The sequence below is a fragment of the Salvelinus sp. IW2-2015 genome, linkage group LG16 (assembly GCF_002910315.2).
Source record: "Salvelinus sp. IW2-2015 linkage group LG16, ASM291031v2, whole genome shotgun sequence".
Classification (NCBI taxonomy): Eukaryota; Metazoa; Chordata; class Actinopteri; order Salmoniformes; family Salmonidae; genus Salvelinus; species Salvelinus sp. IW2-2015.
Genome location: NC_036856.1, coordinates 2,714,469 through 2,730,908, shown reverse-complemented (window position 1 = coordinate 2,730,908; position 16,440 = coordinate 2,714,469). Strand labels below are relative to the sequence as shown.

The 16,440-nt window shown below is 43.1% G+C and overlaps 1 protein-coding gene across 3 annotated transcripts in view; it reads left to right on the top strand.

Annotated features, from left to right (window-relative positions):
* The window catches only part of LOC111975614 (E3 ubiquitin-protein ligase RNF13), a 102,176-nt gene that overhangs the window by 80,002 nt on the left and 5,734 nt on the right, over window positions 1–16,440 (top strand). The window lies entirely within an intron of this gene.

Genomic DNA, 16,440 nt, shown 5'->3' with positions numbered 1-16,440 from the left:
TGGAAGTCATGGACTTTAGAGTGTTTCTCCCCTCGCTCAGCTCAGGAGGTATTTATGGCCCTGCTTTTGCATTGCAAATAGTGTTTTTCTGAGATCTGCACCTGGTCAAATGTCAGTCCTGAGTAGAATGTTGGCAGTATTCACACTTGGAAGGAGTTTAGAGGCTTGGTTTGGGGTAGGAAGCCCCTTGTTCAAAAATCGGCTGTGCAGGGGACACTGAGGAGATTTTGACAGAGTCTAGGCAATGCATATTAAGTAGCTCCCTGTGTGGTTGTGTGAGACGGTGTGTGCGAGTGGCTGTGCGACAACCCTTGTCTGACGGACAGTTTCCACAGGCATTAGAGGGAGTTCAGTCATCCAGGGAATGGTTCCATCAGCTGCAGTTAAAATATATTTTATTATTATTGGCCCAACCACTACTACCTCCTCTTCTGAAGTCAAAAATAAACGTTGTTTTTACAGCTTTTTCTTTTTTTGTTACATGTACATTCTACACATGCATTTTACATACACGGCACTCCTCTCTTTTCTTCACAGTAGTTACATGGCACGAGTATAGTTACTTGACATGCATCACATCTGGATAGACTATATCCAAACACATACTGTACCAGTCAAAAGTTTGGACACTGTAACGGCAGATTTCCTCCTCTTCGTCTGAAGAGGAGGAATTATATAATCATCATATTAAAGGATACTTAGCATTTCATCATAATATCTTACTCCAATATTTAACTGTTTCATTTATTTTGCCAAATAATTTATAAACCAAGTCGGTGATAAGGCGTCTCCTTGTTTAACACCCGAGGGTGTGGGAAACCAATCTGTACGATATTCATTAACATGCACACAAGCAATTGGTACTTTGTAAAGAGACTGGATTGCTTAATAAAATGTCCCATCAACCCCTGTCTTTAACAAACTATAGGTTAAAAGCTCCCTATTTACAAAATCAAAACCTTTCTGGAAAATCAATGAAACATGCAAAAGTAGGCTTCTCTTCATGTAATCTATTTCTAATTATTGTACAGACCGAGAAGATATGATCTATACAGGCTCTGGATTTACGAAAACTATTTTGTTCTTCCACCAGAATGTTGTGGTCCTTCAGGAAGGAGACACGTTCTGTCTCCTAGAGATGAACGTACTTTGGTGAGAAAAGTGCAAATCAATCCCAGAACAACAGCAAAGGACCTTATGAAGATGCTGGAGGAAACAGGTACAAAAGTATCTATATCCACAGTAAAACGAGTCCTATAATTGACATAACCTGAAAGGCCGCTCAGGAAGGAAGAAGCCACTGCTTCAAAACCGCCCTAAAAAAGGTTTGACTACGGTTTGCAACTGCACATGGGGACAAATATCATACTTTTTGGAGAAATGTCCTCTGGTCTGATGAAACAAAAATATAACTTTTTGGCCATAATGACCATCGTTATGTTTGGAGGAAATAGGGGGATGCTTGCAAGCCGAAGAACACCATCCCAACCGTGAAGCACCGGAGTGGCAGCATCATGTTGTGGGGGTGCTTTGCTATAGGAGGGACTGGTGCACTTCACAAAATAGATGGCATCATGAGGGAGTAAAATTGTGAATATTTTGAAGCAACATCTCAAGACATCAGTCAGGAAGTTGAAGCTTGGTCGCAAATGGGTCTTCCAAATGGATAATGACCCCAAGCATACTTCCAAAGTTGTGGCAAAATGGCTTAAGGACAACAAAGTCAGGGTATTGGAGTTGCCATCACAAAGCCCTGACTTCAATCCTATAGAAAATGTGTGGGCAGAACTAAAAAAGCGTGTGCGAGCAAGGAGGACTACAAGCCTGACTCTGTTACACCAGCTCTGTCAGGAGGAATGGGCCAAAATTCACCCAACTTATTGTGAGAAGCTTGTGGAAGGCTACCCGAAACATTTGACCCAAGTTAAACAATTTAAAGGCAATGCTACCAAATGCTAATTGAGTGTATGTAAACTTCTGACCCACTGGGAATGTGATGAAAGAAATAAAAGCTGAAATAAATCATTCTCTCCACTATTATTCTGAAATTTCACATTCTTAAAATAAATTGGTAATCCTAACTGACCTAAGACAGGGAATTTTTACTAGAATTAAATGTCAGGAATCGTGAAAAACTGAGTTGAAATCTATTTGGCTAAGGTGTATGTAAACTTCCGACTTCAACTGTATCATAGTTCCGTTGTAATCCAGTGAGGTAAGAAAAATGATCTAGATCCTCTATAAGGCTGATCACAGATCAATATTGCAGATTTAAGAGGAAACTTCAGTCATCAGCGTACTATGACACCTTGGTCTTTAAGCCCTGGGTTTCTAGCCCCTCTATATTATTGTTGGATCTGATTTTAATAGCTAACATTCCGATGGCCATAATAAATAGATACGCCGACAGTGGACAACCTTGTTTTACTCCTCTTGACAGTTTATTACTTTCTGAGAAGTAGACATTATTTATTATTTTACACCTGGGGTTACTATACATAACTTTAAGCCATTGTATAAGCGATTCTCCTAAATTAAAAAAGTCCATACTTTTATATACAGGGGTGCAAACTAGTGAGGGCCCAAAAAGGTGACACATTTTTTTTGCACTGAAACATGTATAAAAAAAAAAAAAAAATCCCTCCTTGGGTAAATGCAGGTTTTAACTAATTAAACAAAACATTTGATCTCAATGATCAGTCTCTGTCTGTAAAATAAAAAGTGGTTAATGTGAACCCAACTCACAGCTAAACAAATGTAAAGAAAGCAGTCCAATGTATTTGTTGCCTAGACTTTACTAAATGACACTCAAGCCGTGAGAAAAAACAATACACTAATATTGCAGTTAGCCATGACAGCCTTTATAATATAACACGTGTGACCACACACACACATCTAAATATTGCACTTGGGGAAAAAAACATTTTAAGTAGAAATAGAATGAAACAAACAGGCATTCTATTTTTGCTCTATTATATTATAGTGGCCACTATAGTAGACATCGATCAAGTGTACAAGGCTACATGTGTGCAAAAATAACGTTTTACTGAGTAAAAAATGTAATAATCCCCTCTCTCTCACTCACACACGTGTTACTGTCAATTTCAACACAACAAAAGCAATATTTTTGGGCTACACTGCATTGTACACTTTCTGCCTGTGGACATCTGTTCTACAATGTGCCAGCAGAGCATGATACCCTTTGTTGGCATAATTGATCTCTTTCAGGCAGAGAGTACACCTGGCGTAACCCTTTGTTATCCACTGTATTGAAATAGTGAGAAAGAGGGTGTGTGGTGTTCCTTTCACCTAGTGGCATACACCTTAAGCCAAGCCCAGCTCCAGCTACACTTGTTTAACAAGCAACGTCTCATTTTCACCTAATTCTCTCATTCTGAAAGTTAACCACATACTGTAAAGTGAAAACATTAGTTCACAGATAGTAGTTAGTTCGTCAACTAGTTAACATTTCACAGATTGCCAGGGTCCAGTAAGCAACTAATACGTTATAACTTGAGGAACGGCAAGGAGTCGTATAACGTTACCAGTTAATATTATAACAAATTGGTTAGGTTACTAACGTTAACTCATCTGATGTTGTAACGTTAGCTAGCTAACGTTAGCAGTCTGACTTTATTAGCCATCTAATTTTCACACCATGAACTAAATTCTTTGATCAGTAAAGTTGGCTGATGTTGCTAAAAGATTCTCTGGCTAGTAAATGGATCATTCGATCCAGCTAGCAAGATACTTAACAATGCTAACAATACTTGTTCCACCACACTTTCTCCCTCACCTCAAACGTTCCAAATAACAATTGTTTTTCGGTTACAGCTGATGGAGTACGCTTCATCACCTTCTCACCCCCGTCTCCGTGATCAGGCTTCTCACCTACCTCTTAGTTATCGTTTAGGGGACGTGCTGCTGTAAGTTAACTGGTAAACTGCCTTTCAACTCTCCCGCTGTCTTTCCAGAGCGCGCGCTGATTCTGTAACTAGCCAATCTCTTCTCTCTTCAGTCGCATGCTGCATTCTGTTAGTGAACGATTGGCTGAGCCTTGGATACAGCCAGTATTGCTCCAAATGCACATCACTCATACTCATACAGCCAGTAGTCATCCAAAGCCCCCCCGCCCAAACTTTTCTCGTCGGATCTACACGAATCACATAGGTCACCTATTTTGGATTCAAAACGACGAATTTCGCCGAAAGGTGACTAGTTTGCATCCCTGTATATATCAATTCTAGCCTTTTCAAAATCTACTATGAATACCAGACCTGAGCTGTGTTCGAATCCTCATACTAACCGTACTATTTGTGGCGTAAATTGAGTATATAGCATGCTTATTGGTCATAGAATGATATAGTTAATATGCCAAAAGTTCCCGGATGTCATACTAAATTCGCCAAAATATGAAGTATACACGCAGAGGACACTATTGCCGTACTTAGGGCCCATAATGCAATTCTTCAGGAAATGGGCATGGCTTCACATCTTTTTCAGATTTGAAGAAAATGGCGGAAAATATGAAGCCGAAGTCCAACGAGAGCGGATAGAAATTAATTGCTTTAACTAATTATGACAAATGTTAAGAAAATGTTGAGCAATGTAATAAAGTAATAACTTTTCAAATAAGTTACCTTACATGTTATGTTGGCTGACAATTTGTTAGCTACGCTGTCCTTACGAAACGCATAGCATATCATTACAACAGTATGTACCGGTATGTTAGCTAGCTACCGAACGTTAGTTGGCTACTTAATATACTTGCCAGTATATTACCTATAGGCTATCTAACTAACTACCCAACGTTTATTGACTTGATTATTCCCGTCATTCGGGTGCTTTTGTAAATTCGCTCTGGCTATCTACTCCGATTTCAAAGCACTCTCTCTGAGTGTACCAGAGCACAGAATAATTACTTTACGAACGCTCAACACCCGTTGAATATGGCCGGTGTCAGTAAACGTTGGGGGAAAAACACAATTAAATTTCCAGCAGCACAGTTAGTCACCAACGCTCTGGATAACATGAAAACTGCCTAACCAGCTCTGCTAGGGCGAGTAAAATGGTCAGAGTGGTCTCATTTGTGTCTGGAAGTAGCTAGCATGCTAGCCAACATTAGCTTCGGTGCTTGACTGCCGTTGTAAGGCCAGAACGCTCAACCCTACTCCTCGGCCCGAGCGTCCAGTGTGCGCTCCGAGAGCGAAACGGTCTGAATTCACAATCTGACAACACTCTGAATTTATGTGCGCACTCTGGCACTCCAGATTGAATTTAAGAACACACCCGTCATAAAATGTCTAACTAGTAATTTGTTATGCTAACTAGCTAACAAGAGGTTGCATAACAACAGCATCAACTTCGGTAGACAGGCAAAAATGTAGTACGCTCAACTGAAAGGATATGGTTCAGTTACAGTATACTAAAATGAACTAATAGTCTGTAGTATACAGTATGTTAGTATGGGTATTCGAACACAGCTCTGGTTTTCAAAATTTTTCATGGTGTTCTATTGTTTCAAGTACTTGTCTTATATTAACTCCAATGTATCATCCATGTAAAAAACCTGTCTGATCAGGATGAATTATCTCCGACAACACCTTTTTAATTCTATGTGCTATGCATTTTGCTAGGATTTTTGCATCACAACACTGAAGTGTAAAGGGGCCTCCAGTTTTTTAGTTGTACTGGATCTTTATACTTAGCACATGGGTCATGTTTCAGTAATAGTGAAATCAGACCTTGCTGAGATACTGATAGTTTACCATTTTTATAGGAGTGGTTAAAACATGCTAATAGTGGACCTTTAAGTACATTTGAAACATGTTTGATATACAGTGCATTCGGAAAGTATTCAGACCCCTTCCCTTTTGCCACAGCGTTATTCTAAAATTGTTTACATCGTTTTTTCCCCTCATCAATCTACACCCAATACCCCATAATGACGAAGTGAAAACAGGGTTTTAGACAATTTTGCAAATGTATTAACTTAAAACAAATACCTTGTTTACATACGTATTCAGACCCTTTGCTATTAGACTCGAAATTGAGCTCAAGTGCATCCTGTTTCCAGTGATCACCCCTGAGATGTTTCTACAACTTGATTGGAGTCCAGCTGTGGTAAATTCAATTGACTGGACATGATTTGGAAAGGCACACACCTGTCTATATAAGGTCCCACAGTTGACAGTGCATGTCAGAGCAAAAACCAAGCCATGAGGTTGAAGGAATTGTCCGTAGAGCGCCGAGACAGGATTATGCCGAGGCACAGATCTAGGGAAGGGTACCAAAAAATGTCTGCCGCATTGAAGGTCCCCAAGAACACAGTGGCCTCCATCATTCTTAAATTGAATTCATTTGGAACCTCCAAGACTCTTCCTAGAGCTGGCCGCCCGGCCAAACTGATCAATCGGGGCAGGGGGGCCGTGGTCAGGGAAGTGACCAAGAACCCGATAGGCACACTGACAGAGCTCCAGAGTTCCTCTGTGGAGATGGGAGAACCTTCCAGAAGGACAACCATCTCTGTAGCACTCCACCACTCCGCCACTCCTCAGTAAAAGGCACATGACAGCCCGCTTGGAGTTTGCCAAAAGGCACCTAAAGGACTCTCAGATCATGAGAAACAAGATTCTCTGGTCTGATGAAACCAAGATTGAACTCTTTGGCCTGAATGCCAAGTGTCACGTCTGGAGGAAACCTGGCACCATCCCTACTGTTAAGCATGGTGGTGGCAGCATCATGCTGTGGGGATGTTTTTCAGCGGCAGGGACTGCGAGACTAGTCAGAATCGAGGGAAAGATTAACGGAGCAAAGTACAGAGAGATCCTTGATGAAAACCTGTACCAGAGCGCTCAGGACCTCAGACTGGGGTGAAGGTTTACCTTCCATCAGGAGAACAACTTCCAACAGGACAACGACCCTAAACACACAGCCAAGACAATGCAAGAGTGGCTTCGGGACAAGTCTCTGAATGTCCTTGAGTGGCCCAGCCAAAGCCCGGACTTGAACCCGATCGAACATCTCTGGAGAGACCTGAAAATAGCTGTGCAGCGACGCTCCCCATTCAACCTGACAGAGCTTGAGAGGATCTCCAGAGAAGAATGGGAGAAACTCACCAACTACAGGTGTGCCAAGCTTGCAGCGTCATACCCAAGAAGACTTGTAGCTTGTAGCGTCATACCCAAGAAGGCTGTAATCGCTGCCAACGGTGCTGAAACAATGTACTCAGAAAAGGGTCTGAATACTTATGTAAATGTGATATTTCAGTTTTATATGTGTTATAAATTTGCATAGAAATTCTATAAACCTGTTTTTGCGTTGTCATTAATAAGGGGGATTGTGTGTAGATTGATGAGGGGGAAAAACAATTTCATCCATTGTAGAATAAGGCTGTAACGTAACAAAATGTGTAAAAAGTCTAGGGGTCTGAATACTTTCCGAATGCACTGTACCGGTATGCCATCCAGCCCTGACGTTTCCCCTGGTCTAAAGGCTTTAATTGCATCAAGAAGTTCCTCCTCTGCAATTTGGCCCTCATACTAGTCTTTCTGTATAGCTGTTAATATTACACTATATTAGGAAAAGGTTTCTTACAGTTAACTCCATCCCTGCAGTTTCTGCAGGTTTCTTAGTTAACTCCATAACTCTGTGTTCCTGCTTGCTCTTTTTTTTTTTTTTTTCACCTTTATTTAACCAGCACAGAGTTACACATGGGATAAACAAACGTACAGTCAATAACACAATAGAAAAATCTGTATACAGTGTGTGCAGATGTAGTAAGATTAGGGAGGTAAGGCAATAAATAGGCCATATTGGCAAAATAATTTCTCTGGCTGACAGTGGCATTGACCAGTGAAATATACCTGCTGGAGCGCGTGCTACGGGTGGGTGCTGCTATGGTGACCAGTGAGCTGAGATAAGGCGGAGCTTTACCTAGCAAAGACTGGAGCCAGTGGGTTTGGCGTCAAAAGCCTTGTCCAGGTTGATGAAGACAGCTGCACAGTATTGTATTTTATCGATGGTGGTTATGATTTCGTTTAGGACCTTGAGCGTGGCTGAGGTGCACCCATGACCAGCTCTGAAACCAGATTGCATATCGGAGAAGGTACGGTGGGATTCGAAATGGTCAGTGATCTGTTTGTTAACTTAGCTTTAGAAAGGCAGGGTAGGATAGATATAGGTCTAAAAGTTTGGGTCTAGAGTGTCTCCCCCTTTGAAGAGGGGGATGACCGCGGCAGCTTTCCAATCTTTAGGGATCTCAGACGATACGAAAGGGAGGTTGAACAGGCTAGTAATAGGGGTTGCAACAATTGCGGCGGATCATTTTAGAAAGAAAGGGTCCAGATTGTCTAGCCCAGCTGATTGCCCAATTTGTAAGTCGCTCTGGATAAGAGCGTCTGCTAAATGACTTAAATGTAAATGTAAATGTAATTTGTAGGGGTCCAGATTTTGCAGCTCTTTCAGAACATCAGCTATCCAGGATACCCGGGCCAGGTCGATTAGAAAGGCCTGCTCGCTGAAGTGTTTTAGGGAGTGTTTGACAGTGCTGAGGGGTGGTCGTTTGACCGCGGACCCAATACGGACGCAGGCAATGAGGCAGTGATTGCTGAGATCCTGGTTGAAGACAGCAGAGGTGTATTTAGAGGGCAGGTTGGTCAGGATGATTGCTCTGTCAGAGTGTTTGGCGATACCAAGCGGGAACACCAAATCTCTACCTAATCACCCTTTAAGCCCTGCACACCGGACCTCTGCTTGCATTGCGTGGAATAGCCCTGTGGGGAGTCCGGAAGTCCTGTACGTCGCCGTCTTATGGAGAGTGTATAAGTACTGGTAGGTAAGCGGAGGAAGTGTAGTCAATGACCGAGATTGGACAATTTATTATTCAAAGCAATGATCTGAGGGTTTCCTTGCTTTTTGACTGGCCTGTTAGGCCTGAGGGGAAGTATACCAAACCTTGTTAGTTGATCCTAATAGGCTGGAGCGGGTTTGCCAGCTTGGCGCCATTTCAACATGGAAGGTGAGGTAGCTGGATAGCTAGGCGGACGAGTGTGTATCCGGGATGCCATTCCATCCCAGATACACACTCGTCCGCGGCCGAGCTTTGCAGCCGTCCCATACATCTCTCTACATGGGGTGGGCGATGACACGCGTGAATCACGGCGCCACCTTTTAGATCACTCGTTGGACTCGTCCTGCGCTAATTGTTTACAGTGTGCCGACACGAACGGACCTCTTTTTATACCTTTTATGCAGAACTCAGAGCTCACGTTCTCCAGCCCAGGTTATTTTTAGCTGTCTCTAACACCACTGTGTGACCGCAGCGGCAGCAAGGCAAAGCTGAGTGCTTCTGTCTGCTGCTTCCCTTTCTCCATGACCTCACTCTCTTCCACTTGTCTATTCTCCCGGCGGGCTGTGTTTGGGCAGGGTGCCCGTAACCAGGGGTCAGTGTGTGTGTGTGGGAACGGTGCCCTTAGCCACCGTCCTCAGCTAAACCTGATGCTGAGTCTGGTTTTTTAACTGAACCTACAGTAAGCGGATGCCTGGTCTTCACTGGCACTGTGTGCGCTTGTCTACATATGTGCGTGGACAATTGAAAGAGAAGGCCTGTCACTAAGGGCTTTGGATTGGAACCAGTCTGTGCCCACTGCAAAATGTTACACGAAGATGGGAACCATGCGCCACAACGGTTTAATCGCATCATCTCCCAGAAGTGCCTACAAGTCACAGACAATTAGAAGCAACTTCTCTCTACACAGGCCTCTATGTCCTCTGGCTGTGGGTTAGTTGTGTTATTATCAGCAGTGTTAGCGATGCTAATGCTAACCTAATGGTATCACATTGTAGTGTTAGCGCACTAGGCCTTTTTAGTTGTTCTCCCTGTCATTCCAGGCTTGGTTTTATGGCCTCGTCACAACTCTAGGCTAATCCCAGAGGAGTGCAGTGTGCGCTGATGCAATTATATCTCTGGTGGTGTGAATAAAGCGTGTATTCATTCCCTTAATTGTGCGACGCAGGCTTCTCTGGGCAGGGGGATGACATGGGGGAGATGCTAGCTGATTAGCCGGCCTACCGTATTGTCTGTGCGTTGAGGAGTGGTGCTTCTAGCCTGCAGCGCTAATGAGAAATTTGGCATGAAGGGGGGGAGTCTGAATAGGCTTAGAGTACCTATCTCAATGCAATGTACAATAGCAGCGTAATTAGCACACAATACCAGTCTGAGGAGTATTACCGTGCCTTCAGAAAGTATTCACAACCTTTGACTTTTTCCACATTTTTGTTGTGTTACAAACAATACCCCATAATGTCAAAGTGGAATTATGTTTTTGACTTTGTTGCAGCCTTGTTGCTAGCCCTTGCATCATCCATATGAAGTTAGCCTCATATACAGTGCATTCGGAAAGTATTCAGACTCCTTGACTTTTTCCACATTTTGTTACTCTTTTTGCTTAGTCAATATGGGGTATTGTGTGTAGATTGATGAGGGAAGAAAAACGATTTAATCCATTTTAGAATACAGCTGTAACGTAACAAAATGTGTAAAAGTGGAAGGGGTCTGAATACTTTCCAAATTAACTGTAAGCTTACCATGTGACTGTGCGCTTTTTGTCTGGCTTTCTGGCTCTGGTTAAGACCGAGGGGCCCAGCTGTGTGTGTGGTTTTGCCACCAGACGGAGAGCAGACAGAAACCTCAAAACCAGCAGTTCCAGAGAGAAACAGAGGAAGCCAGGGAGATTAATTTTCCCTTGCTCCAGTTCACCCTCCAAAACCACTGAACCTAAGATGGTACCCCATCGCCCCGTTTATGAGAGGGACCGGGCTCTCCCTCTGACCCCTGCCCTCCCGTCTCTCCCCAGGGCTCTACGACTGATGAGTCACTGTGTGTGCTCCTCCCCTCCGTCTGCTCTGTTCCAGCCCTGGGCTGAGTACACACACACTCACACAGAGCGAAAGCAGCTGCGGAGGCTCTGACACTGTGTGAACAGTGAGGCAGGAGTATTGAGATACAGTCCCTTCTCGTCACAGATGACTGCAAGAAGCCTTACTACAGCCATGTTGGCTCTAGCTGTAGGTAGCTGTGCAGATCTGTGGGCATCACACACACTCTTGTCTCCTCGCTCTGATTAGTTTAGTAAGGGAGCGTGATTCCTCCTGAGATCCAGGAATGCTGGCTGGCTGGCTGACTGGAGCAAAATGGAGTTTCATTGACACTCTGGCTCTTTTTAAACTACTGGTCCCCAAAGGCCCTTAGGGGCCACTTCAACACGATGTCAGATAAGGGTAGTGTTGAAAAGAGTCTGTCGCAATCAGCGATAATGGGATAATAACCAGCCAATCAAACCGTATAGAATCTGATTAACATTATTGTCTAAAGATTCTTCAATAATTAGTTTAATTAAAAATTCTTCAATAATTAGTTTTATGCTGCTGTGTAAGAACATTTTTTTCATTCTCGGATGACATGGTCATGTATGGTCTGTTCCGACATTTGTTGACGTGATGTATGTGAGGTAAATAGTAATGTCATTACTAACTTTACCCAGTGGAAAGTTCCAGGAAATGGAGTGAGTGAGTAATGTGCCCACACCAGCTCCTTTGATCAGACTGAGTAGTTTAATTCCATGCTTTCATGAAAAGGGATGACCAGACCGTGAATTCTGCTCAACCAGAGAATTCTGCTGTCATGCTTCTCTCTGACCAACAAACACAAAAAAAACTTGAACTGCTTGATATGGGCATTTGACTTGAAGATTACAAAATCTGATAAGGCTCTCGTAGTAATGTAATTTTAGAAATCAGAAAATTAAGAACAGAAAAGGTTCATTAATAATCTCAATGGAATAATAAAGAACACAAGTTTAAAAAACGATATATGCAAAAGCATGTGGACACCCCTTCAAATTAGTGGATTCTGCTATTTCAGCCACACCCGTTACTGACAGGTGTATAAAATTTCTGCTCTACTAGAGCTGCCCTGGCCAACTGTAAGTGCTGTTATTGTGAAGTGGAAACATCTAGGAGCAACAACGGCTCAGCTGCGATGTGGTAGGCCACACAAGCTCACAGCGGGACCCCCGAGTGCTGAAGCACGTAGAACGTAAAAATTGTCTGTCCTCGGTTGCGGCACACACTACCGAGTTTCAAACGGCCTCTAGAAGCAACATCAGCACAAGAACTGTTAGTCAGGAGCTTCACGAAGTGGGTTTCCATGGCCGAGCAGCTCCATACACGCCTAAGATCACCATGCGTGATGCCAAGCGTCGGCTGGAGTGGTGTAAAGCTTGCCGCCATTGGACTCTGGAGCAGTGGAAACCTGTTCTCTAGAGTGAGGAATCGTGCTTCACTGTCTTGCAGTCCAACTGACAAATCAGATACCTGCCCCAATGCATAGTGCCAACTGTAAAGTTTGGTGGAGAAGGAATAATGGTCTGGGGCTGTTTTTCATGGTCGGGCTCGGCCCCCTAGTTCCAGTGAAGGGAAATCTTAATGCAACAGCATACAATTACATTCTAGACAATTCTGTGCTTCCAACTTTGTGGCAACAGTTTGGGGAAGGCCCTTTCCTGTTTCAGAATGACAATGCCCCAGTGCACAAAGCGAGCTCCATACAGAAATGGTTTGTCAAGATTGCTGTGGAAGAACTTGACTGGCCTGCGCAGAGTCATGACCTCAACTCCATTAAACACCTTTGGGATGAATTGAAAAGCCAACTGCGAGCCAGGCTTAATCGCTCAAAATCAGTGTCCGACCTCACTATTGCTCTTGTGGCTGAATGGAAGCAAGTCGCCGCAGCAATGTTTCCGACATCTAGTGAAAAGCCTTCCCAGAAGAGTGGAGGCTGTTATAGCAGCAAAGGGTGGACCAACTCCATATTAATTCCATGATTTTGGAATGAGATGTTTGACGAGCAGGTGTCCACATACCTTTGGTCATGTAGTGTATGATACTTGTGTTTTTGCCTACTTGGCTATATCAGGTTGTTAAACTGAGTTATGCTGGAGAACTTCTCGGGACAAGTGAGGAACAGGTCTTAGATGTCACTGTTAGTGAATGTGCCTTTGTTCTATTCCGTATGTCTTACTTAGCAGTGTACACACCCTTTGAGTTTGTGGTGTCAAAGTATTTTTCTGCTTAGTGCTCAACTTCACTCAGAATAGCCCAGTGCCACAGTTCAGCATTTCCTGAGTTTGTGCTGGAGCCATGCCTATATAAATGCCCTTTCTCATCACCCCAATCCCCCCCCCCCCCCGTCCAGCACTGGGTTCAAGTTCAGACAGAGAGGGAGAAATGGATAAAGACAAGAAGTGACAATGACAGACGGAGAGAAAAAAGAAAGTTGGAGACAGGCAACAAAGACAGTCTGCGAAAAAGAGAGCATGAGACAGAGGAAAGAGAGAGGGGCAGAGAAAAGGAAAAAAGAGGGAGAGATTGAGTCTGTGACTTTACTGAAGGGGGGGTGGACATGACTCCCCATCCTTATACGGTTACATGCAATCCTGGCACGGGTACTGAGGAGCAGCAAAACATGCTCATTTAAAGTTTACATAAACACTGGCCCACATATCCGGCACCCTTCACAGCACAGCACCTCGTCCTCCCCACAAGGGAAGGGGCAAGAAAAAATGCTGTGGAATTTGAAAGTGAGTGCATTTTATTTTATTATTTTTAACCTTTATTTAACTAGGCAAGTCAGTTAAGGTTTGGCCCGGTTTGGTAGCCACATACATGGCAGGAATGTGCTTGGAGTGGAATTTCAGCCATTTTGGAAAGAGTGAGAACTTAGTCCGAAACAAATGTAGGGAAATGACTTGAAAGCGGAGGTACAGTGGCTTGCAAAATTATTCACCCCCTTGGCACTTTTCCTATTTTGTTGCCTGACAACCTGGAATTAAATTAGATTTTTGGGAGCTTTGTATCATTTGATTTACACAACATGCCTACCACTTTGAAGATGCAAAATATTTTTTATTGTCAAACAAACAAGACAAAAAAAACGGAACTTGAGCGTGCAGAACTATTCACCCCACAAAGTCAATACTTTGTAGAGCCACCTTTTGCAGCAATTACAGCTGCAAGTCTCTTGGGGTATGTCTCTATAAGCTTGGCACATCTAGCCACTGGGATTTTTGCACATTCTTCGAGGCAAAACTGCTCCAGCTCCTTCAAGTTGGATGGGTTCCGCTGGTGTACAGCAATCTTTAAGTCATACCACAGATTCTCAATTGGATTGAGGTCTGGGCTTTGACTAGGCCATTCCAAGACATTTAAATGTTTCCCCTTAAACCACTCGAGTGTTGCTTTAGCAGTATGCTTAGGGTCATTATCCTGCTGGAAGGTGAACCTCCGTCCCAGTCTCAAATCTCTTGAAGACTGAAACAGGTTTCCCTCAAGAATTTCCCTGTATTTAGCTCCATTCATCATTCCTTCAATTCTGACCAGTTTCCCAGTCCCTGCCGATGAAAAACGTCCCCACAGCATGATGCTGCCACCCTCATGCTTCACTGTGGGAATGGTGTTCTCGGGAGTGATGAGAGGTGTTGGGTTTACGCCAGACATAGCATTTTCCTTGATTGCCAAAAAGCTCAATTTTAGTCTCATCTAACCAGATTACCTCCTTCCATATGTTTTTTCTGGCCACTCTTCCATAAAGCCCAGCTCTGTGGAGTGTACGGCTTAAAGTGGTCCTATGGACAGATACTCCAATCTCCGCTGTGGAGCTTTGCAGCTCCTTCAGGGTTATCTTTGGTCTCTTTGTTGCCTCTCTGATTAATGCCCTCCTTGCCTGGTCCGTGAGTTTTGGTGGGCTGCCCTCTCTCAATCTGATACACGTCAAATCAGTTTTCTTGATCTTCTGATCTTGTGTGAAGATAATGTTCTATACACTGATCTTTACAGGAAACCTACTGGTCGTAACATTTTGTTGAGGGCTGATAGTTGTCATCCACTTCCCTTGAAAAACAGTTTGCCCTACAGCCAATTCTATCGAATCAAAATAATTTGTAAATAACAATCAGATTTCGACAGAAATATGGCTTAGATGCAAAGAAAATTCAAGGAGAGGGGGTAAAAAATGGTCAGATTAATACTGCCATTGAGAAAATTCAAAACAAAACGAGACATGACCTTTTTCAAGGTCAGTCTCGCAAAAATAAGCATTCTTGCGTTCTAACTACCGCCTATTCAAAGTGCTCGGAACAAATTATGGGAATCGTCACAAACATTGGCACATTCTAAGATCCGATGATAGTATCGGTAATGTGTTTTTGGACCTTCCCTTGGTCGTATTCTCGCGGGGCAGAAACCTCAGCGATCAATTGGTAAACTCTGATTTACCACCCCAAGATATCCGTTCACAATTTATTTGCGCCCCTACTGGATGGAAACTACAAATGTAATGGGCTGTGCTCAATACAATGGCACTTATAAATGTAGATCCTTCAAACACCACCAAACAGGAAACAGATCCCAATCAAAGGTGTTTATCACGTGCTCCACTAAGGCAGTTAGTGGTAAAAATTATGTGGGTTAACAAAGCGCGAATTAAAAGTACGGTATCTCGGAGCATCGTAACACCATTAGGTGCAAAACTCGACTTACCCAGTTGCGGCCCACTTTTTGGAAGAAAACCACTCGATTTCGTCTCTACGTTAATTGGCATCGAACATGTCATGCCTCCCTTAGAGAGGGGGTGACCTCGACAATTTATTAAAACAAGAGGCTGCCTGGATCTTTAATTAAAGACCCTTGTTCCCTTCGGTCTCAACGTAGACTTTGATCTGAAGCCATTCTTGTGATTTTGCTATTGTAAATGTTTGTAGGCTTATGTAGCTAAATTGATCTATGATCGTACGCTATCCATTTATGTTTTTTGTATGAGAATTAACCAATGATATCAGGCCACCCGGCATGATTACAGACACCTGTGTGTCTTTTGACACTATATACAGTGGGGCAAAAAGGTATTTAGTCAGCCACCAATTGTGCAAGTTCTCCCACTTAAAAAGATGAGAGAGCCTGTAATTTTCATCATAGGTACACTTCAACTATGACAGACAAAATGAGAAAAAAAATCCAGAAAATCACATTGTAGATTTTTAATGAATTTATTTGCAAATTATGGTGGAAAATACTATTTGGTCACCTACAAACAAGCAAGATTTCTGGCTCTCAGACCTGTAACTTCTTCTTTAAGAGCTCTCTGTCCCCCACTCGTTACCTGTATTAATGGCACCTGTTTGAACTTGTTATCAGTATAAAAGACAACTGTCCACAACCTGAAACAGTCACACTCCAAACTCCACTATGGCCAAGACCAAAGAGCTGTCAAAGGACACCAGAAACAAAATTGTAGACCTGCACCAGGCTGGGAAGACTGAATCTGCAATAGGTAAGCAGCTTGGTTTGAAGAAATCAACTGTGGGAGCAATTATTAGGAAATGG